This window comes from Mustela erminea, chromosome 14, assembly GCF_009829155.1.
Source record: "Mustela erminea isolate mMusErm1 chromosome 14, mMusErm1.Pri, whole genome shotgun sequence".
In the NCBI taxonomy this organism is placed as follows: Eukaryota; Metazoa; Chordata; class Mammalia; order Carnivora; family Mustelidae; genus Mustela; species Mustela erminea.
In genome coordinates, this window is record NC_045627.1 from 79,358,423 (window position 1) to 79,386,169 (window position 27,747).

A 27,747-nucleotide genomic window follows, 5' to 3' on the forward strand; every position below is an offset into this window, starting at 1 on the left:
GTGCAGTGGAGGAAGTACTTTACCTGGGATTCTAAATGATAGAACAATACCATTTATTTCTTCTTTAATAAAATATATCTGGACCAGGAAAAGAAACAGGTGTTAGGGAAATAGAGGTGAGCAAAGAGAGAAGTGGCCCCTGACCCTTGGACCTTGGAGGCGGATTGCAGGAAAACACAGCAATCACGTTACCTGTGACCTGCCTGCTGTGCTTCCCTTTCCCCACACTTCCTAAGTTCACGGTGATACGCGAGTACTTTATTTGATTCACTGGGATGTCTTCTTCTGCTAGGCTGTTCATAAGTCCCTATTTGTGTAGGCTTGTATGCTTCCTTGGAGCAAATTGCTTACCTCCGTTACAGTGCTTCAGAAATATTGGAAATACTTGTTGATTGAAAGAAAAATGAAATGAATGAATGTCTTATTTTAGCTAAATCATGAACCTATCATCCTTAGCTGCAATACACACCTGAGCAGACGTCCACAGAATTGTTTTTCTTTCATTATTGACATAAAGATAATAAAAGCTTATTTAACCTTCTCTAAGTGCTGATTCTTATATTCAAGATGGTCAGTCCCCAACATTTATATTATTAGAGTCTGTAGGAAAGGGCCTATAATTCTCTATCTCTAGGGTTTTCAAAAAATCTACTTTAGAGGGAGGCAGGAAGAAGAGATTTTATTCTGTTCATTGGACGAAACTTGTGTAGGTCCTTAGTAAATGCCAGCCACTGCTCTAGGACTGGAGATAGAGGGAACATGACCAAGGCCCCATTGTCAGAAGCTTACAATTTGGAGCACCTGTGCATGAGAAGAGTCAGTACATGGCGGTGGGCAGTGTTAGTTTCATAGGACAGTGGTAACCAAGGACCAAAAACTTCGTGACTTTATCTCTTCACCGTCCCGGAGGCCAGATGTCTGAAATCAAGACATCAGCAGGGTTATTCCCTTGAGAACCTCTGAAGCAGGATCTGTCCCACACTCTCTTCTAGTCTCTTCTGGCCACCAGCAACCGTTGATGGTCCTTGGCTGCTCAGCATATCATTCTAATCTTGGCCTCTGTCTTCAACACGGCTTCCCTTCCGAGTCTCTGCATCTCTGATCTCCAGCCCCTTCCTTCATGACACCGGTCATTGGATTAAAGGCCCACCCCAAATCCAGGAAGGTTTCATTGTAAGATCGTTCACTGAATTACATCGGCAAAGACCCTATTTTCAAAGAAGGTCACATTCGCAGAGACCTGTGTTAAGATTTGGACATATCTTTTGGAGGGACAAAATTCAATTCTTTTCAAGGAATCATGCTGAAAGTTACCACACATCCCCCAATGTCGATCCTTTGTCCAATGGCCCTATGCCTGTTTTCTGACATGATGTCTTTCCTGGCCTCCTTCCTTCCTTGGCCTGATGCTCAGACTTTCTCGACCTCACACACAACAGTCACCCTGGCTCTGGGTCATGATGCCCCGATCTAGCCAGGTTCACACAGAAGGGAGAGACCCCAGTGACCCAACACCAGCAGTCACTGAAAGAATGCCTCTTAAAACTTTGCCAAATGAGTGAGTGAAATAAAATTTCCATCGGCAGAAATCACTTTGAGCTGTTAACCAAAGTGAAATGCTGTGGCTTCAGAGAGAAATAACTCAAGACATTTTAGCAGAGAATGACTAGTTTCTGATGGATTATTTGACACCGCACTACATTTATAGGTTAAAAAAGAACAGTCCGAATCTAGAGAATTATCCACAGGTGAGAAGTAGGAAGAGGGCTATGATCAAATTTCTGAGGCTGACCAAGACTCGAGACGGAGATGTCAGATAAATTAGGCACCCACATCAGCTTTGGACCTCTCACCTAATTTAGAGAAGTGATATTCACAAACATTGTCAATATTTCCGAGTTTACAATCACACCTTTGACTGTTGACTTAAAGCATCTAGTTTGGTTCAGGCTACTGGTGATGTTTACACTTTGGAATCTATTATGCATAGAAAAATTAGGGATTATCTTTGACCTGGGTACCACATATTCTTATGCAAAACTAAGTAGGGTTATTTATTCATTTAATCAATTCCATATGTTTGCTATCATCATCACCATGTAGAGCAGATCTGATTTCTGCTGAGGTCAAACCAACATCGTCCTGTGCGTGGGGATGGTAGGTCTGATTGTGAACACGGATAGACTGGTTGGCATTCACATAGCGTTCAGCCTTCCTGACTTTTGTCACACAATGGCATCATTTTTTTCCTGAGAGGTCATCTGCATTCAAAGACAGAATCATGAGAAATTTTCTTCCTTGTGAAAGTGAAATTTAGGGCCTGATATGTGAGAAAAATTTGACTTTGCATTTCCTTTTAGCTCAACGTGGGGTATGTGAACGATGACAAAAAACTGGTAAGTATTGCAACAGGTGAAAAGTGTCCCAGAGATTACACTTAATTCTACAATATCACTCACACAAACCTCAGTGCTGACCATGCTCCAGGCAGTGAACTAGGCTCTAGTGATGCAAAGATAAATTGTTTACCCGTTTAGCCCAAAGGGAGTTCTGAGACAGACACATAGACAAACACACACACACAGGATGTGTGCACAGTATGCGGTACTTTAAAATTTTTTTTTAATTATTATTATTTTTTTATTTGACAGACGGAGATCACAAGCAGACAGAGAGGCAGGCAGAGAGAGAGGGAAGCAGGCTCCCGGCTGAGCAGAGAGCCTGATGTGGGGCTCAATCCCAGGACCCTGGGATCATGACCTGAGCCGGAGGCAGAGGCTTTAACGCACTGAGCCACCCAGGTGCCCCAGTATGCGGTACTTTTAAGGGCTGAGGGGATTTGCATGAAGAGCCAGTGATTCTGTGGGGTTGAGGCCAGAAGAGAGCTGAGGGAGAAAACAAGGCAAACTTCAGGTTTTTTGAAGTCAGTTTCTTGGGTCATGAAAGTGGAAATATTCCACACAGAGGGAACCGCACAAGCAAGGCAAAAAGGCATGGGAGTGCGTGGTGTTCTCAGGTGTCACTGAGCTACGTGTCTGGAATGTGGGGTGAGTAGGATAAGACTGGGTGAGGGGCTGGAGGGTGGCTTGATAAAGAACCAGAGAGGGGAGGGGTACCTGGGTGGCTCAGTGGATTAAAGCCTCTGCCTTTGGCTCAGGTCATGATCTCAGGGTCCTGGGATTGAGCCTTGCATTGGGCTCTCTGCTCAGCGGGGAGCCTGCTTCCTCCTCTTTCTCTGCCTGCCTCTCTGCCTAATTGTGATCTCAATCTGTCAAATAAATAAATAAAATCTTTAAAAAAGAAAAAAAAAAAAAGAACCAGAGAGGGGAAGTAATGGGTTGTGAAGGGCTCTTTACGAAAAACTATGGATTTTCAGCTCTTTCCTGCATGGAGATGGAGAACCAGGAGAGACTTCAGAACAGAAATACAATAGGATCAGGACAGTATGTTAGAAAGATGACTCCAGGGGCGTCTGAGTGGCTCAGTTGGTTAAAGATCTGACTCTTGATTTGGGCTCAGGTCATGATCGCAGGGTTGATTAGGGAGAGGCTGGGAATGAGGGATCCTACTCCGTCCTCCAGGTGCTTGGGAAGTACGTGGGTAAAGACTGGGTTAGAGATGGAGACATGTTGGGTTTGAACCTGGAGCCAGATGAAGTTCGCCAGCCTGAGGAGACTCAGGACGCCACGCCCGGCAAGCAGGGACACACAGCTCTGGGACTCAGCAGGAACAGGCTCTGCCAGCTTCACCAGGGTCTCCTTGACTTCCATTCCACCCATTCACCAAATATTTGTCTGGCATCCAGTATGTGTCGGGCAGTCTGCTAGGCATGGGGGTTCCAAGATGAATAAGGAATGAGGTCCCCGAAGCCCAAAGGAAATCCAGAAAAGAAGAAAGTAGTTTCTCTCTAGTGATCAGAGCCTAGCAAGTTTATCTTGAGATACCATTTTCTAACTATTCAGAGAGTTGGCTTTTTTTTTTTAAATTTTCCAAATGGCATTACCCCAACGCTCCCAGCTCTACCTGACCTGCGCGCCCATTCATCATCAGCTGCGTCTCATACCAGCAGAGCCTCTACTCCATACTCACCGTCTTCCTGCCTGCTCGGCATTCTGGGTACATTCTTGTGCGTTTGGGAAATTCCCAGCTTGAGGGACCTGTTTCCTAAGCAGACACCAGACACTTCACCACCATCTTACTTTGATTCCCCCTGCAGATAGTCGAGCCTGGGTCTGGCCTCCCCCAGCGCCCGAAGCTGAGCACTGAGGCCAGATGCCTACACATCCTTGTCGCTGGTGAGAGCATGGCAGCGGTGCTGGGTCAAGTCCAGGGGCAAAGCTGGCACTAGAGAGGCGCAGGCATAGTGGCGCTGGTCCCCCTGCAGGTGGGTTCCTGATGCCTGAGAAGCTTCATGCTCATGGGCCTTCAGAGTTCTGGCTCCTAATGCCAAACAAATTGAAATGAGTGTCCTATGTCTGGGAACGTCTCAGTCCACTGTGGTCCATCAATATCATGGGGTCTTAAGCAGCTGTTTAATTTTGAGAACTGTGTAGAAGTATAGAAAATGTGCCTCAATGACAGCAATGTTAAATTTACTAGAACAATCGGTACACTATCTTATAACATACAAAACGTGTATCTACGTAAGGTTTTTTTCCAAAATGAAAAATTAGCTCTCTTGAGCTAGTAGGCCTGTGGAAACTGTATTTTTAATTAAAAACAACAACAGCAACAACACTTATTTAAAGACCACCCCTCCCTCCTTTAGCCTCCACAGCTGCATTGGCAGGTGCTGCCTCGCCCCCCTCACCAACAACTCAGACTGACCACCATAGTTTGCCCTAGAACCTTCAGGACTAGTCTCCCCGGGCCCTTTTCACCTGCTTACTCATTTGTTACAGGAGCCCAGACTCCCAGGCTTCCCTTCATCTCCCAGAACCTTATCCTGGGGGTCCTGGACTTGCCCTGTGTGACGTCATCCCTCCTGCCCCTCCTCAGCAGCCCCCTCTTCTGTGTATGCCTTGGGACTCCCAGTCGGCCGTCCTCAGCACCCCTCGGCATGCTTGATGTTCTCCAACACCTGTGACGTTCTTGCTGTAATTCACCTCTCAGCCCGAGGACGGAAATCTCCTACGTCTTCTCAAATAGGGGCTCCTTGCACAGCCTTCACACCTGTGGCCCTTGAGCAGGTGGGTTGGTAGAAGGGGTGGGAAGGGTGGGGTAAATTCTCTGCTGATTGCCTCTATGTTCTCAGCAGCTGAAAGTGAGAAAGGAGGGATGTGTGAAAGATTTGAAGAGAGAAGAATGTAACGAGAGGTGTGGACCTTCTCAAATAAGCGCTCAGCCAACGTGTAGCTTTGCGCATGCGTGCACATGCGCACACGCGCACAGACGCAGGCGCACATGCAGAATTTTGCACTATTTCCGGAAGTCCTCCCAATCCTCGGTATCCGGGGATGTCTAAGAACTGAGATGAAGAGTCACTGTCCTGGAGGAAAAAAAGACTAGCCAAGATTGTTCCCATTGGGAAAGAGAAAAAAGAAGCTTCACGGGGAAACAAAGCAAGATAAACTTAATGATGTAGGAATTGTATCATGCAACTCAAATCGGTAAAAATAAAAGTATATGAAAGGTAAAGTCTCTGATCAGGTTAAAAAAATACAACTCTCTCTTTTTACGACACATATACCATCATTTCTCCTCCCCCCGAAAACCTGTTTGTTTAAAAACAAAAATAGAGGGGTGCCTGGGTGGCTCAGTAGGTTAAGCCTCTGCCTTAGGCTCAGGTCATGATCTCAGGATCCTGGGATCGAGCCCCACATTGGGCTCTCTGCTCAGCGGGGAGCCTGCTTCCCCCTCTCTCTGCCTCTCTGCCTACTTGTGATCTCTCTCTCTCTCTGTGAAATAAATAAATAAAATCTTTTATAAATAAATAAATAAAAACAAAAATAGAAGCAAAAATGTAGTGAGCAAATATAAACTGTAAAAAAGCAGGGAAAAATTTTTAGTATCAAAGTACAGTTCAAACAAAAGAAGTTAAACAAGGATTATTCCATGTCACAATCCTCATACATCTTCTGAATTCCATTTCTTTCCCCCTCAAAATAGGCATCCTTTTTTAGGTAAATAAGAAAAATAATATTTAAAGTCTTTGTATTTTGCAAAATACCTTCATGATTTGTTTAAAGCTACAACACACAGTAAAGCTATACCAGTTGTGTACCTTTAAATGTTAAAAATTAAAATACAGAGAACATAACATATTAAAAATAAAATAAGTCAACATACTAATTCTTGAATTAGATATTTTTAATGTGCCACTTTTTTTTTCCCAGATAAAGGAAAACTTGGGGTGAAGAAGCTAGATGAAGTAAAAGGCATAGATGGTATTTCGTCTGTTTAAAGAGTTGAATAGGAACCTAAAAAAAAAAAAAAATCTTTCCTGTATAGTTCCAGTTTTAGTATAGGAGCTGCCCAAGTGAGTACTTGATCCTTGTCTGAAAAAACACATTAAAAACTACTAAAAGAGTATTTAAGTAATAAACTAAAGTTGAATCTACAGCCGTAAATCTAGTACCTTATACACAGAAACAGAACAATAAAATTTATTTTAAAATACACGCTTTTATGCATAGAAGGTGTGCTAAGAAAATATGTAACAAGATGTTAATACACATGATCTCTGAGTGATGTGATTACTTGAGGAAGCATTTTCTTTCTTTTTTTAAATTTTCCTTATTTGTCAAGTCTTTTTTACAAATTTTAGATTACTTTTATGATCAGAAATAAAAACTAGGTTTCAACAGTTAGAGGACATTCCTTAATATCCCTCCTCTCCCTTCAAGAGCCCTCAACACCAACTTTTTCTTTCAGCACCAGGACTCATGTGAAAGTCGTATGGAAATTTCTGCCAACACACCTGCACTGGAGGGCTTAAGTTGTTTTCCAGTTTATTTTTCTCTTTGTGGCATGCCCAGTTGTATTTGGAAAATTCTTCCCTTTCTTCTCATGCGGAATTTTCTAAAAGATGCCAATTTCATGGGACTGCTCTCTCTTTCTATATCCCAGGCAGAATTTTTCAAAACTGTGAACAGCTCACCAAAAGATGAACCCCGCTTTTGAATCATCAGGCGACATGCAGGTGGACGCTGAGTTCCAAGCCTAGGGAAAATTCTCGTGGGTGAAGGAGTTCTGCAGGATATCATATGGCATAACCAATAGTGTAAGAAAATTCCAGAGACTGAAGAAATGGTAAGGAGAGGAAAGAACTGAGAATTCTCCTCCTCATACTTGGCTCCATTGTGGCCAGTCTTTATCAGAAGAAAAGAACAGGTGCAGGGGGAGTGGCCCCTCAGAATATGCTGGTTGTATTCAACATCTTTTCACCCAGCACCAGTGAAAGGAACTGGATGCAGGGCGAATTCAAAAGCAGGAAGAAAATAACATGATAGAGTATTTCTCAAAAGATTTCAGAACAAAGGTCCTCCCTTCTCGCTCCTCCCAAGCAGGAACCATCAATTATAGGTGGACATTCAGAAAGTAATCACTTCTTAATTCAAATTAATTTTTACCAAGTTGGCCACGACAATCTCAGGGTATTCGGTATTGAACTACAACTGATTGCAGCTAAAAGGTACAAAGAAAGGTTTCATACTTCCTAATAAAGAGTTGGCATGCCTGCACTACCTTGCAGTTTCAAAGGCAACTTTACATGTAGGTAGATCCTGGAAGATGTGGCAGAACTTGATCGACAAAACCATCAAGTGTACTTGATATGTAACTACAGGTGCACAGGTACTAAACTGTGTCTGTTTCCATCAACCCTTCGCTTCTCATGCAACGTTTGTTGCATCATTGCCAGTTGTAACCAATTCAGCTAAATAGTTCAGTGGTTGTTTCCAACTTTCTCAAACACAAGGGTGCTGTTTTTTAAACTCCAAAAACCTTCTTCTGTATAATATTGTGTAGTTGTAATTTTCCTACAAGTTCTTTGAAAAGGAATACAAGAGTAAAAGCTACTCTGAGTTTGATAATTATTTGAAATTCAGTACAAGCACATCTTTAGCTATTTCAAAGAGAATTGCATTTGTCCAATACATAGTGATGTGGGGGTCTATAGACAGTGCTCTTAGCCAGTGTGGATTCGTGGACCCCTTGTGGTATTCCTGTGGCCCTGCAAAAGTCTGCGGCCTCGGAGAAACTCTGGGCAGCTGAATCCTTGTGTTAGTTATTAGTGCTACATCTCCAAAATATCTACTTCTTTCCTGGGTAGAGGGGAGGACTGACCCTTTGAATTACCTAGAGCCCTACGACTTGCCTTGGCCAATCAGATGTGAATGTGAGGAGACATGTGTAGCTTCCTGGCCAAAGACTTTAAGAGCCAGTATGCTGCCTCCACCGCTCTCCCCCACCACCCCCGTTGCTACTTCTTCTGACACTTACTAGCAAGGTTGTGGATGGTAAAGTTTCCATCAACCAGGCTCTGACAGAGGACATGGAGGAAAGCCTCCAGCCATGGTGGCAAAACTAACATAATTATGGAGACTTAGGTAGAAATATACCTGTTTGTTGGTTTATTTTAAGTCACTGAGATGCTAAAACTGTTTGTTACCGCAGCATACCCCGGTTGACCCTGGCTTGTGGTCCTTTACGATGGTTAGTTATTTGTTCTTTATGGATCGCTCCTCTAATCCAGTATCTCAACCACTGATTGCAAAGTCGTACGTCTTGCCCAGTTAGCTTGAGATCTTCCTGGTAACCTTCTATGGGCTCACAGAAGATCCCCAAATGTATTTCCAGACCCCTATCTACCATCTCCTACATATGGTTCAGGAACTTTTCTTTTTTTCCTTAGAAACCTTCCACCTGAGCCAGAAGCGTATTTCAGCTGGCAACTTAAGGACATTTTTCCAGTGGACAGAAAGGACATGGGGAGGAAATAATTCACAACAATAATAAAACCTGCTAGACAGAATGTCGAGGCCAGAGGGAAGAAGAGAATGCTCTGACAGCTGAGATGGGACTCAGGCAAGGTGGAGGAGAGTAACTTGCTCTGCAATCAAGTTTTATGAGGAAGGATCTGAGTAACACCAGCCCTTCAAGTTCAATGGCCTCCGGGCTTCTCAGAATTTCTCCAGGCTGTTCCCTTTCACCCTTTACTCCCATTTTCCACTTGGTTAAAACCTCCAGATCTATCCTGGCAGGCCTGACATTTTCTCCCCATTCACTTAGTAATGACATTAGCATTTCTAAAGCCCACTTTTACTTAAGACACTTCTAATACTATTCACAACAGACTGGGGAGGGGCATGTTTCTTCCCACAAAGAAGCGCAATGGCTGTCCACCCAGCACCACACAGTAGAATCTCCCAGGCAACTTTGGAAAACATCAATGCTTACATTCCACCTGAAATCAATTAGACCACATTCTCTAGGGGCACAATTTTCCGGAAAAAAAAAAAAATAGTGAAATTGATTTTTTTAGTTGTCTGTAATCTTGGAAAATAATTGACATTAGCTCTGTGCCTATATATCTCCCATATTTATAATATTTATAATTGAAGTGGTAGAAAGAATTCTGCTTCAGTTTCCTTGAATAAGTCATCCCAAATTCATTACCAAGTTCCTGGACTAAATCTCCCACCTTTATTTTATTTGGGTTGTTCCTTGTATTAACTAGTTCTGCACAATAAATTATCACAAACTTAGTGGATCAAACAACATACACTTACTACTTCACAATTTCTATGGGTCAGGTATCTAGGTCCTGGGTTCAGGATCCCAAAACAATATAGTCAAGGTGTTATTTGAGTTGTTTTCCTTTGCGGAGCTCAGAGTCTTCCTTCAAGCCCATGTATGAATGGCAGAATTCAGTTTCTTGCCACTGTAGGGTTGAAGTCCTCATTTCTTGCCAGCTTTCCTCCAGCAGTTGCTCTCAGCCCCTACAGTCTATCACAGTGCCTTGACATTTGTTCCCCTCCCAGACCTTCCTGCAACATGGTAGGTGATTTCCTCATGGCCAAGAGAATATCTCTTTTAAGGCATTCATCTGATTAAGTCAGGCCCACCCAGGATATTCTTGCTTTTCGTTAATTCAAAATCAAGTGACGAGGAATTTTAATTACATCTGGTAATTCCCTTTGCCTCTGTTAAGAGTCCAGAGACTAGATGCAAATCACGGGTCCAGCTCACATTTGGTAGGAAGGGATTACAGATGGGCTGGCTCATTGTGGGTCATCTTAGCATGTGTATGCCACATTACTGTTGGAAATCACTATAACTTTCTTAATACTGTGATAGCTCAGTCTAGTCCCTGCCATCATCATCATCATCATCATCATCATCATCTTCATCTTCATCTCTGTCCAAATAATCCTCTGACTGATGGAGAACTATAAAGTACTATAAAGACAGATTAGCTTCTCCTTCCTGTCCCTGGTCTGGTTCCTAGTCCCTACCTATTGCCTTGGTTTATGGTCAACAGCTGGTACGTTTCTGGCTTATTTTCAGCCTGTTCCCAATTATGACCACCACTCCCCAGTCTTCTGCAAGTTCACACTGAAGGTCCATGTGCAAGAATCAAAATTGTTTCCTCCAACTAAGAAGAACTTGCTTGCCTGACGAGACCCCAACAGACTCCCACAACTCCAGTTGATGTTAGACATCACTCTAAGTTAACACAGATCCTAAAATTATATTATCTCCCAAAATAACAAAACAGTGGTAACTAGTAGGCATAGAAACTGGTAGAAATTGGCCCTGGGAAGACTATGGAAGATTAGGAAAGATCTCAGTGGTAGGTTTCAGGCACTAAACTGTAAGAAGGATATTCTTCCTGGTTTCTTTTTAGTTCAAGTTTTCCAATAAAATAAAAAGCAAAGGGGGGAAATATGGGATACTGGTTATTAATTTGACACTTAAGTAGCAATCATGAAATAGATTGCAGCCACTTCTGTGTCCAGTAAATGAGCAGGCGGAGTGAGAATAAAGATAGAGCAGTGTGATTGAGATATTAGACAGAAAGCTAAAAAAATTAACACCTGGAAGAGTTTTTTTTTTTTTTATATAAGTTTCTCCTTTCCTGAGATTCAACATTGGTGTGTTTTTCTCGTTTAGGTTCACTAAGTAATGTTTATTATTAATTCAAATTCTCAATATTGAAGGGGAGATATTTCCCATATGGTTGACATGCTGCTCTGTAGGTTCATAAATTTGGAGGAGTTTTGATTAACACTGACAGAAAACCCTTTGAAAACATATGGCTGTATATACATCATGTCATTTTTAATAAGATGACACATCCTTCTTTGCTTTTCCCTAATAAGATGAGTTCAGTTGTATTTAAGAAACATAATAATACTCTGTTGATTTTTCTTTATGGGAGAGAAAAAAAGCAAGTAAAAATAAACTATTTTGTTGCAGCAGACGCTGAAAGCATAGCAGATAGTTTGTGGGAATTAAAAAAAGAGTGCTATCTCCAAGCATTTTTTATAGATCCAATTAACATGTTGTAAACTTGGAGTGTTTTTTGACACCCCACGTTTTCTTCTTGGTGACTCTGGCCCTGCATTCCACCTGGATGGCTGAGGAAACATCTTTCTCACTTCCCACAGTCCTGGCTGATCACTGCTTTCATTCCATTTTGGCTCCAGAAATATTCTTGTCCTTGGTAGCTTATATTTTCAGACGAACAATTATCTTTGTTTCTTGAACTATTCATTTCCATTTCCTCTGAAACCCATTGCAATAAATTCATTTTGAGAATTCTGACATGAGCTATTTGAAGTATATTTTGAAATATAACAAATATGGAAAGCAAATTGGCAACTTGAAGCAAGGATCTTCAAAAAAAGTCTATGCTTTTTGACCTAATAGTTCCCTTTTTAAAAATCCACCATAAGGAAGTAATTTATATATAAAAAAAATTATCAAGGATGTTCATAATAGTATTATTTATTATAACAAAAAATTCAAAAATGTAAATGCCTATAAAATGGAAAATGGTTAAATAAATGTTGAAGATCCATTATAAATCAGGCCACAGGATAATAATAATAAAAAAAAATCAAAGCTGAATTGCTAGAGCATTCAACCCTTGTACCCAGCAAAATGTACACAATTAGATTTTATAACCGGCTAAAAATTCATCAGCAGCAACTAAACAAGGGAAGGGGTATAAATTCATGTCATAAACTACTAAAGGTGGGGGCCAGAGAAGGAAACATATAAATCTGGTGTGCTGGGACCAACCATGCTCCCACCCAGTCCTTAAGAAAGAGGGTGTGGGGGCGCCTGGGTGGCTCAGTGGGTTAAGCCTCTGTCTTCGGCTCAGGTCATAATCTCAGGGTCCTGGGATCAAGCCCCACATCTCACTCTCTGCTCAGTGGAGAGTCTGCTTCTCCCTCTCTCTCTCTGCCTGTCTCTCTGCCTGCTTATGATCTCTGTCTGTCAAATAAATAAATAAAATCTTAAAAAAAGAAGAAAAGAAAGAAAGAGGGTATGTTAGGTAAATACTGAGATGTCTCATTAATACCTTCCAATATGAAGAGAAACCTACAGGAACGAGTAGATAGGTGACCTGGAGACAACTTATTTCAAATTTAATCCCTTACAACCACTATGTGTCAGCAGGGGAGAGAAGGGGAATTGGTAAGGCCTGTGTTCCCACTATGTCAGTTGGGGAAGTAAGCTAAAGTATAAGATATTGTACAGGACTGTAGAAGAAAGGGCAGAGCTAAGTTTATTCTAGCAAGTACTTCTTGCACCTCCTTATTCTACTCTTCAACACTGTTAGGCTGAGAAAAAACAAAACCAAACAAAAAACAATAACAACAACAAAAAAAACCACAAAAACACAAACACACAAACACACACAAAAAAAGAGTGCTCACAAGCTTAGAGGAGAACACAAAGGGCCCCCCCAAAAGCTGAGAAGGTTATAAAGAGGAAATCACCCATATCATACCATGGCAAAGACAAGGTCTGGGCAACCACACAAATGTGGGCTAGAAAAGAGGATACAAATTCTCAGCTATAACATGAATATATTCTGAGGATCTAATATAAAATATAATGAGTATGGTTGATGGCTCTGTATTATATAATCAAAATTTGCTAAAAGTAGAACTTAAATGTTCTCACCAAAGTGAGGAGGAGGAAGAGGAAAAGGAAGAAGGAGGAGAAAAAGGAAAGAAAAAGAAAAAAGAGAGAGAGCGAATGAAAGAAGAGAACATTGGTGAGAAATCCAGGCTGGAAGAAAAGATTGTATTCTAAGTGACTACAGGTTTCATGCTATAGAACTTAATAGAAAGTAAATAGAATACAACAGCAAAATGAGAATAAGAAAACACATAGAATAGAAAGATTGGAGTAATAAATTAAAAATTGAGAACTGGGAGTGCCTGGGTGGCTCAGTTGTTAAGCATCTGCCTTCGGCTCAGATCATGATCTCAGGTTTCTCAGATTGAGCCCCACATCAGGCTCCCTGCTCAGCAGGAAGCCTGCTTCTCCCTTTACCATTCCCCCTGCTTGTGTTCCCTCTCTCGTTGTCTCTCTCTCTGTCAAATAAATAAATAAAATCTTTTAAAAATTGAGAACTAAAACAGCAACATCAGGATAAATTAGAGTAGCAAGGAAAGGAATACATGTAAATAAAAATTAAATTGCTAGGATGAAGAAATCTGGAGATCATTACTGTGAACTTGGAGAAAAAAAACAAAGACAGTAAAGCAATTAGAAAGAAGATGGAAGATAATCCAACATAAGGATAATTGGTATCCCTAAACTGATACTCCAAAAGAACAGAAGAAGTTCTTTCAAGATGTAATAGTGAAAAACAAAAGTCTTTGAAAGAAAAAAATGAGATCTGCTTATTAAAAGGGCATACTAGAGTCTAGGGGAAAAAAAAGTTGATGGGTGAATTCACTTGGAGATAAAGAAGTCCCCCAGTGGTCAAGGAGGGAAAACAAGCCACCAGCAAAAGGGAACTGTGAGGTTATAAAGTATAAATTATAATTTATAATAAATTATATAATTTTATAAATTATTAATGTCAGAAGGTGATGGAGAATTTTTACGAGAGTCTAAGGAAAAGAAAATAATTTTCTAAAATGTTAAAACAAGACAATTTATTGTTTGACTATAAAATTCACAGGTAGATATTCTCAAACCCCGTTTCTGAAAAGAATTTCCAACAGAGGGAAAGAGACAACCAAGAGATTAATCAGTTACAGAATTGAGGTGCAGAGAAGCCATGGTTAAAAAGACTGGAGACAAATAATGAATCCACCTACATAGAGGTCAAAATCCAGGGTGAGAATTTAATTGCATGACACAATGTACACCTTATTCACCTGGAAAAGTTCTACAAAGCAATATAACCAATGATATCAGGAGGGTTGAAGAGATGGATGGGAAGAAATATAAAAGAACTAATTTATACCTAGATGAATAAAATGTTAATTAGAAGACCTAATGACTCCAACCACTTAATATCCTTCATAATACTCATAATACTCATTTTAAAGGAAACAATAACTCTTACGGTAGAGAAATGTTAATCTGTGATTTAATACTTATGTTGAGTCTTCTCTTTTTTTGTTGTTGTTAAAAATAAGTAAAATTTATCTGCCATATGCTAAATCTCATATGCTATCTTAGATTGGATGACAGAATGTCAAAAAAAGATAATAGTGAAAAAACTGATAAAATCTGAATGTTAGGTAAAGTACTGTCATAATGTTGATTTTTAAGATGTGACAAATGCACCGGGTAACATAAAATGTCAATATTAGAGGAGTTTGGGTGAGGGGCATGTGGGAACTCCCTGTGCTATTTTTGATACCTAAATCTAAAATAAATCCAATTCCAATATAAAATATTTCTTTAAAATATGCATTATATCCATGTCCTTTTATCTATATCTTCATGAAGAATGAAAGTAAGGATAGTGTTTATCAAGATTTAACATGGGCTATTTGTAAGTCCTGCAGGGTGGCTTGCTGTTTTTGTTATGTATACTTTCTGTATTGTTTAATGTTAACAATGTGAATATCACTTATATCACTTGTGATATAATATTTCATGAAAAAAAGATAAAAAACAAACATAAAACTCACAATTTTATTTTTAAAAGTATATTTATGAAAAGAAGACTAGAAGGAACTACCTTAAATTATGACTGGTGTTTGATTCTGAATTAGTAGCTTTTATTTACATGTTTTCAGTTTTTATAATGGTTTAAAAAATGAGTATCCATTTATAATAATTGAAAAATAAACATTACAGTTTCACTGTTATCCAATGAAGTTGGAACTGGCAGTTGGCAAGTCAACTGGAAAAGTTAATTAAAGCAGTGAATCATAAAATGTGATACATACATACCTTAAAGATTTAATTTTAACTTAAAACATATGGATGTTCATTCACTTGCCACTCTTTTGATGTTGAGCCAAGGCACTTTCTTTGTGTCGGGGTCTGCTGATCTGAGTTCCAAGCGGTCTTTCTTCAAAACCACCCATAATGCATCATCCAGAAGTTCTAGTTTTTGGTTTCTTTAAGGCAGAATGAAACATTAAAGACACGTGTAAAGCAATTTTTCTACATTTTTACTCTCCCCCCAGTCTTCTATGTGTGTTTTACATATACTTATTTGATAGCAACTTATTATAACAACTTGTCATCACCAAATCTTTCATCAGATTATATAAATTATGTAAATAGTAAGAAGAGAATATTTGTATAAACAGTTGCTAGCGTCACTAATGTGGGAACACACATGGCTGACTCTTGGTTGTCACAACTGGTGGGAATAGTGGTGTGGAGACTTAACAGAAAGCAGCCTTAGCCACAGGCAGTAGATGTGCTGTGGGTATCAAAAGGGAGGTGTGATGGAGGAAACTGAGACCCTTCTCTCACCCAAAGAGTTGATGAAGTTGAAGAACTCTATGAGAGCTTCCATAGATAAAATAGTGGACTCTAATACAAGTCTTGTTGCCTTCAGTATAGCAGGAGGAGTCTACCATCAGGATTCTTCTTGATCTTCTATTCTCTCCATATCTTACACAGGGGAGCAGTGATGCCCTCTGACAATTCCATCAACATAAGGTACAGGCGAATGCCAAATAGGTCATTTGGGTCTTTACCAGTTGGCCCCACTCTGTAAGCTAGTAATGGTACTTCCATTGCACAGGTGAGAAAGCTGAAGCACTAAGAAGTGCCCAAGGCCTCTGGTTGCTCACTGACGGATTCAGGATTCACACCCACATCAATGTTCTGACTGCAAGTGCACTGCTGTGACCCTCTACCACAGTGGCCTTCTGTAATAGGGTTACGGACTAAATAAGGATGGGCAAATGCAAAGTACTCTCATTTACAGGGACATCTGGGTGGCTCAGTCAGTTAAGCAGCCAACTCCTGAATTGTGTAAGACTGATGAATCACAGACCTGTACCCTTGAAACAAATAATACATTATATGTTAATTTTTTTTAAAAAGCAGCTGACTCTTGGTTTCAGCTCAGGTCATGATCTTGGGGTCCTGGGACTGAGCCCCCGTCGGGTCCATGCTCAGCAGGGAGTCTGCCTGAGGATTCTCTCTCCCTCTCCTTCTGCTCCCTCCGCTTCCCCAGTCTCTGTATCTCTCTGTAAAATCAATAAATAAAATATTTTTTAATGTCATTTACATTGTCAATGTAGACCAGCTTTGTTCCCGTAATACCTGACAACATCTCCTTATGTGAAATACTGTGAGTGCTATGCCATATACCTCTAACCTATATATTTAGAATAACTCAACATCATCCTCCCATTTGGGACTCACAGGAATCCTTTTCTCTTTAGAACTATCCACATCCTGGATGCTCTTAATTTCCCAGGCATTGTCTATGGTTCCAACTTATATGATGAGCCTGAAGATGTATAGTGAGAGTACCTGCCTCTTTGTTAAACACCATAGCACCTACTCAAGAATTTTCCTACATTTGCAGCTCTGATTGCTTTTGCATCCCAGATCTTATCTCTTTACCCTCTTACCAGCTTTTATTGATTTTTCAAAGATTTCACTCTAAATACTATCCTCCATAATATTCCTCCTCTTTTAGAGCTATGTTCCTACAAGGAGTTGCCTAAATTTGATCTTTGATCTTCATTCTTTCACTTGTCTTCTCTCATCTCCAATATTGAAGACCACCAATGACCACCATTTTTTCAAATCTAGTGCTTTTCTACTCTCCTCTTTTTTGATCTCTCAGGAGAAAACAGTTGACAACATTGACCACTTCTTCCTTCTTGAAATTCTTCCTTCTCCAGAAATCCATGGCATTGTATTTTCCAGGCTTTTCTCCCTACACTTCGCTGAGACCCCTTGGTCTCCTTCCCTGACTTTTCTTCCGCTCAGTCTCTAGATGCTGAAGGACTCAAGGCTCTGTTCTATGCTCTAAGTCGTTCTGTGTTCCAGGTCCACTGGCTTTAAAAACTGTCTATACTGATGGCTCCTGGATTCATTTTTCCTGTCCCTTCCTGTCCCCTGAGCTCTAGATGGATGCTGAATGTCTCCACTTGAATGTGTAACAGGCATTTTAAAAGTAACTGTACAAAATGAGCCCTTGATTACTCCCAGTCAGAATCTATTTACTACTCCATGTCTTGCCTAGTGGATAAAAGACACTTCAGTTCACCAGTTGCTCAAGTAAAATATCTGGGATGATATCCTTGATTTCTCTCTTTGCTTCACTTCACCCTCAAATATTAACTCATCAGCAAATTCTTTTAGTTCCATCCCCAAAATGTCAAACGAATCCCTGCCTTTCCCCACAGCCAGAACTTTGTTCATGTTCAGGTCGATATCTTCTCCCTTGGCTTGGTGTTATTAAAGCCGAAAGGCCTGGCCCAGAATTATGGGATGCCTTGACATTTGATGAAACTGGAAGGGCCTCAAATGACATAACCACAGGTTCCCCTCCCAGCTCTGCTCCCATGGACAAGATCTACCCAAACAACTCTCTTTATTAAGGGGGCCAAGCATTTCCTGCTTATCCTGGAGTAGCAGGTATTGGTCCCTCCAGTCCACAGAATTATTCTAATTATTGCAATCACATCCCCTATAGGAACTAGAGGGAACCACACCCTCTTGGTACCACAAAGCCTGCCTACCACAGCCTTGTGAGGCCCTGCATGGCCCATGGTGTCCTCCCCACCCCCCCAGGCTGTGAGTACATGTGACTCATAAACTTCTCTCCCATCTGTCCAGTGTTCAGTGTCCTGTGTGTCTGGCTTTCCTGGTAGCTCTAGGGTAGGACTCACAAATGGTGCAAAAAAGAGGTGATTAAAATACCTGGTTGTCACTGCCATCTCAGTTCAGATGTTTTCTTAGAGGTCTCTCTTCAACCCCCTCTGTCCCATTATTCTTTCCCATTTTCTACACATCTCTTGTCACTGTCGGGATTGTCTTATTTAGTGCGTTAGTTCATGTTTGGTGACAGGCACATTCCACTAGAATGCAAGCTTCACACCCAACATCAGCAAATCCATCAGGTCTGCTCTGAATGTATCCTGTGGGCTGGTGCTCCTTTCCAGCATCCCAGCCTTCATCTGAGCCCAAAGCACCCCACCTCTCACCTGGATGATTGACTCACATCCTCATTGCTCTCCCTGTTTCTACCCTTGCCCACTGTTCAGAGTATGCAGAGAGACCCTGTAAAGGTCTGAATTATCTCATGCTGCTTCTCTATCCAACAGCCCCTTCCCCACTCCCTTATGTCTCCCAGCTTGTTCAGAGTCAATACCTGAGTCTTTCTAACTATGTACAAGTTCCACTCCAGCCAGCCCCCATGCTTTTTCTGACCTCATCCCCTGACATCTTCCCCCTATCATTGTGTTCCCAGCACCCTGGTCTGCTTGCTGCCTACAGCTAGATACTTTGTCATCCTGTTCCCCTACCTGGAAAAGCCCCCCCGCCAAAAAAAAGCTCTTTCCCCAAATACCCACATGTGGCTCCCGCATGCTTCTGCTCAAACATTAGCACATCAGAGAAGCCTATGGGTCCTACACTCTTCACTCCCTGTCTCTAACCTTCTTGACTTTATCACAGCATTTTTTTGCTTCTTTGTTTATTCTCCATCTACCTTTGCAGGGTAGGAATAAGAGCTCCCTCTGGCTCACTACTGTGTTCCCAGAGTCTAGGACCTCAATCAGGAACTTGAAATATGTTTTCTTAGTTAATAACTGTGTATCTTGCTTACCTTTGTACTCATAGAGCCTCAAACAGCAAGTGGCACACAGTCACACAGTAGTAACATTAACAACAATTTTAAAATACTAAGTCTTGCTAAAATTGACCTTACACTGGCCATGTGATAGACACCGCCCTCAGCTGTAGATGTACGCTACTACTTAGACCTCATGACAACTCTATAGGATAGGTATTCCTATTATCCCTAGTCAAAGATTTGGAAAGAAAAGTACAGAGAGGCTAGGTAAGTTGCTCCAAGTTACGTATACAGTAAGTGGAGCCATTAGAATTCACAACCAGAAGGGCTAATTCAGAGTATGTGCTATTAACCATTTAAATACTCGAACAGCTTAGACAAGTCAATAACCTCTCTCCTTGTGATATCATCCTCACGCCCATCAGTGCATGAGGATAAGATTGTTGTTGTCTGTTCTATTTATTAGTAGATAACAATAGATCACAGGAGGAAAAACCACTCATTAATGTTATACTGTATTAAAGTACTACCTCAAACATCAATAAATACCATGCTGTGACTTGAGAAAAAAAGCTAAATACGGATTACACATTTTAGTTGCTTACTTGACCCTCAGAAGGGTTAAAAGCCACTGATTTTCAAAAAGAAAATGTCTGTATCCCAATTTATGCGTATCTATCTATCAACTGTCAGTAGGAATGCAAAAGGTCACCTCAGACTGTACCAATAGGTGTTTCATAAGCTAAATGGTGATAAAGAATTAGATCAGCCAAAAAGCCAATGCAGAAATGGAAACGAATATGTACTTTCAGCGAGCCATTCCTCACAGGATATAAATTATAACCACTCCAAGATATAGTAGGTGTTCACTCAAGTTTCTCCATGGGCTTTTCTAGCCCTTAGACTATTATGTTTGAAGGAAAGTTAATAAAAGTCCAGAAACAAATTTGAAAAGGTATTGGTACCAAGAGATTAATTCAAGGTTGGTGGGGGTTTTTTGTTGTTGTTTTTGTTTTTTGGGTTTTTGTTTTGTTTTGTTTTGTTTTTGTGAAAGTATCCTCCACCTTGAATGATTTTGGAATGAAAGAGGAGTGTCACTGCACATCTGGTCTTTGGGAATGCCCGGATGCAGAATAAGAGCCTGGCCCTTTGAGCTCCCACACCTTCTCCCATAGGGGGGCTGTGGGGGTAGCAGCACTCTGTTACTGGCTCTTGGCAGCAGGTAAAACATGGCTTAAGTGTCCCTTACACCCCCAGTGAGGCTCTGCAGCCTGCGGTCCATCTGGAAAATCTATTTTGCAAACACAGTCGGGCACACAGAGGCAAGAGGCACAAGGCAACTATTTTGACCTTAGAGGCCTGAAGAATATTAGCAGATTTTGTTCATGGAGACCAAAGGCAGTGAAGGGTTGAGACAGTTGCCAAGATCGTTTCAGCCAAAGGCAACAGTCCTCCAGAATACTGACTAACACTCACGCCCTCCCCCTTCCGAAACCCAAAAAGTTATGAGGAAAAGAAAATATCTTGACCAGCCTAAGTGACACCATGTACGCTGGTCGACTTCGCTAGAAACTCCAGGAAAGAACAGCCTCAGGGATGCCTTGCCCACGGACCTAAAGGTTACTAGACTCGCAGCTCTGAGTGGCTGGGATGAAGCCCGGTGGGGGTGGCTGAGGCCCCACAGGTCCCTTAGCTGTGAGTAAAGGTTGACATTAAAGGCGAACCAGGCCGGAAGGGTCTCGTTTTACCTTGGAGCCAGGCAGGTAACCCCAACTAACAAATAAAGATTCCGTGAGAGGCGAAGCCCAGCAATTTTCACCTCATTCTTTTCCAATATATAACAAATGTTCCGGCCTGATGTGACATTTAAGCCTCACAATGTGATCGTTCGGGAACACGAGTGCAGCCCAGCAAGGATTTCCAGTGGGGGTTCCTGAGAGGTTGACTTTGGAGTTTTAGAACCACATTGGCTTATAGTTACCTAATAACAGAATGAAACCCCAATCACGATTCCTCCAGCCCCAAACTGGTTTCTGTTGAAGTCTGAGGGAACTCACCGGAGCTCTCCATGTGCACCGTGGATGATCAGGAAGCGCCTACGAAATGTTACCCACGTTTAAAATGGACTAAAAACAAATCCAGAGCCTGGTTTAGAGGGTGACTGACTCTCAATTTAAAATCTGGATGACATTCTGGAATTATGACCTGGCAGCTCAGAATTTCGACTCTATGCTAATGAACGAGAGAGAAACTGGCTCAGCAGGCCTCCCCACTGATCTAGAAATCCCCTGTTCCCAGAGGATACTGTTTTACAGGAGCCCCTGTCCTGCCGTGTGTGGACCCTGAGACTGGATCCAACACAAGGCAAGCCCAGTTTAGCAGGCGTGTGTCATGCATCATGCCTTGTCCCCCCGGCCCACCTGTTTCTAGGGCAACTGTAGTGGAGGGTCGCAGGCCTGCTGCCGTATTTCGTGTCCTATGCGTCCTGGAAGGCCACTCAGACACAAGGAGGCACGATCCAGAAGTACGGGGATCCTAAGATCCCTCAGAGCAACCCTCTAGCACTGGGACATGGGGATCTGCAAGTAAATGTCCCAGCTTCTCCCATCCACCATTTTGGGAAATTCTGCAGAAATGCTCAGTTCTACATGGTTCCTCCAAGCGACCCCTGCAGGACTTCCTAGCAGCCCACAACAGCACCAGCTCATTATTGCAACACATACTGGCTTTTCTCCCTTTCTCCTTTCCCTCTCCGCCACTTCTACTTTCTGGGCTCCCTCCCACCAGATAAACTACTTGTACTTCAGTCCTGGTCTCAGGCTCCACCCAAATAGGCTATCAGCCAAAAGAGGGCAAGTGGGAAAACATGCACGCACACACACACACACACACACACACACACACACACACACACACGCACAGCGTCCCCTAGAGGCATCTATCCCTAGGAGGCATTTCTGTCCTGTGAGCCAACACATCCCCTTCCCTTTTGCTGTTTTACTTAAGGCAGTTGGCATTAGCTTTTCACCACTTGCAGCTACAGAAGTCCCCAAAAAAGACAAGCACTTGGACATCTCACACAAATAATTACAATGACACTTCCCACCAGCTCTTTGGTTGGCAACCTCTCCATGCGCGTCTGGCGCTCGGTTACCATGAAGCCTGGCACATAGTAGGCTCAACGAGCAGGCATCACATAAGGAAGCTCTATAGTGTTGTTCTACTTCCCTCGCTGGGAAAAGACCAGAGGAAGGCTTGGCATTTTTAATGTATCATATAGTGATGGCTATGACACTCCCGGAGGCCCCCAGCGCCTCCAGCCACCCCAGTATCCTCCAGAAATCCCCAGTGCTCTCCATGATCCTGCAAGAAAAAGGTTAACACCTGGCACAGTGGGGTCTCTAGGTCAGCATCTGTTCTCACTGGCCAGCTCTGGCCTTACTAATTGTGTAATATTTGGAACATTACCCTTGCATAAGGCCTAATATTTTTCACTCCCTGTGCTCTTTTAAAATTAATCCTCATAAAGCTCGAAAGTAATACAGCGCAAACTCCTTAACACAAAAGAAACGTCCCCCCCACTCCGCGCCAGAACTACTATACTGCTAAAAATTCAGATGAAACAGCTTTCTAGATCATTTCTGCATGAATATTAATACTAGCACAATACGCCTGCAGATGTAGTCCTGGGTGTTTCATCTGGCCGCCTGATTCACTGAGAAATCAACCGATCTGCAAAACTTTTCCCTCCTTCCTTAATACAACTCCTCCCGTGAACGGCAATGTGTGATTCCTTCCAATTTTCTTTACCACACAGCTGGTGCTGTTCAATGGATTTTTTTGGCACAAGAGAAACTCCCATCTGTATCCCAAGTCCAAAATCATCGAGAAGTTTCAGAGTTTATGTTTTTTTTTTTTTTCATGCATTTTCCTTTCTTAGTTGTTGTGTTCAGTTTTCAGAGATGAGGTAGTTTCTTGGACTTTTAAGAGTCAGATCTCATTATTGGCTCTTTGGAGGCAACCCAGTATATTTCCTCCATACAGTATAGAGAAATAGATGGGTTCCAGTTCTACAACAGGTGTGTCCAGGGATGAAAGACAGCACAGGGCACGCCCGAGTGTGCCTACAGAAAGCCTCGAGAGAATCCAGAAGAAAACTGCTCTCGCATATCACCGTCCACAGTTAAGGTACAGGGAGAAGCAGTGGAAGACAGGTGGTGTTTTAGAAATTTCCACTGAGGAAGGAACTGGATCCTGTCATTAAGGGCAGATGAACCTGCTGAGAAAATGTTCTGCAAGAGATTTTGCAGAAAGTAAGGAAAGGAGAGAGGAAGGAAATAGGAAGTCACGGTGGTGTTGCCATGGCTCTCAGTTTCCATGAGATGACTCCACATGCTCCTGGCTCTGTTTCTTCTCACCATCATCCTGCCTCTAAGAAAGAACCTTTTCTTCCCAGGACCCTCTTGTGGTTTCCTGCTCCTGGTGTAATGAACAACCCCTCTTTGGTGGCTTAAAACAACAGGAATTTCTTCTCTCCCCATTCTGGAGACTGGAAGTCTGAAATCAGCATCACTGGGCTAAAATCCAGGTATCCAAGGGGCTGCACTCTCTTCAAAGGCCCTGGGGCAGGTTCCTTTCCTGTTTCTTGCAGCTTCTGGTGGTTGCCGGTATTCTTTGTGTCCACATCACTCCAGGTTCCCAGTGCCTCCTCCTCTTCTGTTGGAGCTCTCCCTTGGCCCTCCTCCCCATAAAGACACTTGGAATTGCATTTGGGTCTCACTCAGATAATCCCGGAAAATATCCCCACTTCAAGAGTCTGAATTTAATCTCATCTGCAAAGTTTTTCACATATAAATTCACGTTCGCAGATTCCAGGGATTAGAACGGGAGCATTTGCGGGGAGGGCACTGTTTAGCCTCCCACAGACCATATGGTGGCAGCCCTGGGTGCCCCTATAACCTCAGGACTCACCATTCCAGTATCTGCCAGTGGTATTTGCCTGCATGTGTTCAAGACTCTGCCTCTGGGTGCTCTCCCTCAGCCAGCGCTAGGGCCAGGCTAGAAGGACCAGGGGGTCAATGCCAACAGGCAAATCCAGATGAAGGCTGCAGTTAAATTCCCCAACTTCCTCACTCCTCAGATAAGACAACTCAGAGATACTGTAATTCTCATCTTTCTCAGTGAGATTGAGCAGAAGTTGCCATCTGGGATAACGCGCCTCCCACTGTATCCCTCCCTCCCTGTCCCACTTCCCCTCCTTGGGCCATGCTTCCTAGGATGGGATCCCATATAAATTTCTGCAGTCAAGTGAGGGTCCCCTCTAGAGGAGAGGGACTGAAGACAGAGCTCATGTCCTCCATGGTGATGCAATACCACTTCCAGGGGGCATGGGCTGTGCACCCCTTGAAGGCCAAAGTCAGATTTCCTTTATCTTCCTACTGCTGGGCCCTCTGAGATGAATTGCTGGCCGGGCAAAACCATCTTCACAGATCGTAACTCAGAAACCCAGCCGTCTAGGGCTCTGGAGTCTCGGGGCTCAGCAACCCTGGCCGACTGGAGGTGGCAGGGGGCAGGGGCGGTGTGGACCCGGGAATCAAACTCCCTTCCAGCCATATCTGAAAAGGAAACTGACATATTAAGAATTCAGGGCGCTCTCCCCCGTTCCTTTCATGTTGGAGGATTTCACTGTTCCTTCTGAATGCAGACCATGATAGTGTTAATCTCATATAAATAGAAAACAGCCCCAAAATGTATAATAATTGCATACATCACTCCTTTTGTCAACTTTTTGATTTAACGCAACTTGCTGCCGAGCTGGGTTTTATTGTATTATGATACGACAGTAATCTTTTCCGAGGCTTTCACTTTATTTTGTTACATTTATCTAGCGCGCCAGATTCACACTCCCACAGTAACCATATGGGGAAAAGCCACAAAAGCTGTTAAGTACATTTAATTACTGTTTTGATGAGCTCATATTTTAATTATGTTTATTGATTCTGTGTATATTGAAATAGTTTTAGCATTTCCAGAAAAAAAGAGGAATCAATATGCAGCAATTACTGAGCATTTTATGATTGTGTGTGTAATTAAAACTTTCATAAACTATTTTTGAAGAACATTTTCTCCTTAATCCTATAGTGCTGATTAACTAGGTTTCTTACGGTGCTTAGGTAAGCTTTGGTTTTTCTTCCATGTAGAAGGAAAATAGGGTTCAGTGCAAAATATGTTTACAGTCAAATATTTCTGACTTAAAATGTCTCCCGTCCAAAACAGCAGAATGCACATATTGTACCTTACACGATTTGCTACAACACCGCTAACAATGATAAAACACAAATTTAAACTTTCTAACAATTCCACGTTGCCAACTCAAAGATTACTCCAACTGTCAGCCATACATATGTCGTTGCTAAGTGACAGATTAAAAAAAAAAAAAGTAGAAAAAAAACTCCTCAACCCTGCAGAGTCTGCCTCTATCCTTGCCACATGCCAGTCAACATTTTTGAGGGGTTTAGGGGATTTTTACTTGAAAAAATAAAACTGCATACACCCCATATTTGCTCAGAGAAGGAAATGAGCACCACTTTCATCCTACACATTTTATTACTCTCAGTCTGGCCGTGAGAAAAGGAAGCCCAAAGAGAGAGCTGTCTCTTTAGCAAGTGACACCAGCCATCCAAACAACAAACGTTTCCCACTAAAACAATTCACCCGGGTCCCTTTTTCCAAAAGCGCTATTGCCCAGCCACATGCATGGACATCACCTAGAGCCTCTGGAAGGTCAGGGGTTCATGCGCCCCCCCCCAGACCTCGGAATCCGTCTGCGGAGAGAGCCACAGGAATCTGAATTTTTAAATGCATTTCCAGGTTATTTTCAGGCACTTTGATGTCTCTCCTAGCTCCTGGTGGCTGTGGGCATTCCCTGGCTTGTAGACACATCCTTCCAATCTCTGCCTCTGTCGTCACATGGTTTTCTTCCTGTGTGCACATCCCTGTGTCCAAATTACCCTCAACAATGAGGCCACCAATGATTGGTCAGGGGCCCCCCACTCCAGTATGACCTCGTCCTAACTTGAGGGCATCTGCAAAGACCTGGTTTCCAGATGATGTCACCTTCAGAAATAGGGCTTAGGACTTGAACACATCTTTTGGGGACCACTAGTCATCCCAGAACAATGAGTGGCTCTTACAGAGGGTTGTTTGATGAATGTGCCCCCCGTCCACTCTTCTCAAGTCCCCAGTATACCACATTCTTTCCTTAGACCCCGCCAGCCCATCAAGGAGCTACAGACCCAGATCCTGTCACTTTGGGTCCACGCGGAAATGCTCTCCTGAGAGGTGATTTGGTCCCTTCCAATTGACCTTTGCTCAGGGGTGCCAGCATCAAGGCATGGCCAGTCCTGGATCTGTGTACTCACTGGTCCCCAAAGTGGGGGTGTGGGACTGGGTCCTCCGGGACGCTGGTGGAGACATGTTGCTATCCACGACACTGTCAACATCACTCTGGCCCCCAGGAAACTCTGGGGAAGAAATTTCTCCTACTGTGAAGTGCTAGTTAAGTCCTTCCCAGTTGGGAAATATATTTCTTCCTCTTCAACAATGGATCATGTCTCCCTTTTTGATCTGCCTATGGGAATCTTAATTAGCGTTAACAAGGTGGGCTGGGCAGGTGATTATGAAGAAAGAGGCTGAGTCTGTGATAACTGGGGTAAGCCGGTAAGGAAGGTGAGGGATCGAGACCGTGTTAGGTTAAAAAGTCTACAACCTGGGGCCCCTGGGTGGCCCCTGGGTGCTCGGTGGGTTAAAGCCTCTGCCTTCGGCTCGGGTCGTGATCCCAGGGTTCTGGGATCGAGCCCCGCATCGGGCTGTCTGCTCAGCAGGGAGCCTGCTTCCTCCTCTCTCTCTCTCTCTGCCTGCCTCTCTGCTGCTTGTGATCTCTGTCAAATGGATGGAATCTTTAAAAAAAAAAAAAGTCTACAACCTATCTCAAGGGAGTCATAGTTTAATTTTTTTAATATTAATTATGGAAAAATCCCAAACACAAAAAAAGAGAGGTATAATGAACCCTCATACAGCCATCATTTAGGTTCAAAAATTGTCTATTTTGCTGATCTTATTTACCTATCCTACTTAGCTATCTCTGGGTTTTACCTGTATGGATGCCATTGTTGTGACCTCGGAAGATTAACAGTGAAGCCCTTTATGTCCTCAAATTCTTAATGTATATTCAGAATTTCCAAGCCCAAAGCCAAATAGGTTTTGTAGCTGGACGGAACAAAGTCCATACATTGTGTTTGTTAGGCAGAGCTCCCAAATCCTTTTGTACTGTGATAGTCCTCCTCCCACTGATTTTGCACACCATGTGGACCTAATTTAATGCAACATCAGCTGAGTTTTCACAAAGGCTGCCATTTTGCAATCTCCAATGCAGTCTCTTGGAGCCTAGATATTTGCATTCAATATTTCTCCTGGGTATGATTGTCTGTTTCAATTTCTACTTATCCTTGGTCCGATTTTTAAATTTGACTTTTAGGTTACCA

The 27,747-nt window shown here is 42.4% G+C and overlaps 2 long non-coding RNA genes across 4 annotated transcripts in view; both read right to left on the minus strand.

The window, feature by feature from the left end:
• Window positions 1–1,763: 1,763 nt before the first annotated feature.
• LOC116573253 lies at window positions 1,764–5,072 on the minus strand. Of its 3 annotated transcripts, none has more exons than XR_004278674.1 (3): window positions 4,889–5,072; window positions 4,200–4,440; window positions 1,764–1,853 (listed from the first exon to the last, which is right to left on the minus strand). It is a non-coding gene; the product is annotated as an uncharacterized LOC116573253 (long non-coding RNA). The 3 variants fall into 3 exon arrangements; XR_004278673.1 differs by lacking the exon at window positions 1,764–1,853 and adding an exon at window positions 2,020–2,261; XR_004278675.1 differs by lacking the exon at window positions 1,764–1,853 and adding an exon at window positions 2,020–2,261 and having other exon boundaries at window positions 4,881–5,072.
• Window positions 5,073–5,113: 41 nt separating this feature from the next.
• Window positions 5,114–27,747, minus strand: part of LOC116573252 — a 32,471-nt gene continuing 9,837 nt past the window's right edge. Inside the window, exons 2-3 of the long non-coding RNA XR_004278672.1 lie at window positions 15,382–15,551; window positions 5,114–5,257 (exon numbers count right to left, since the gene is read on the minus strand). This is a non-coding gene — a long non-coding RNA (uncharacterized LOC116573252). The remainder of the gene's footprint in view (window positions 5,258–15,381; window positions 15,552–27,747) is intronic.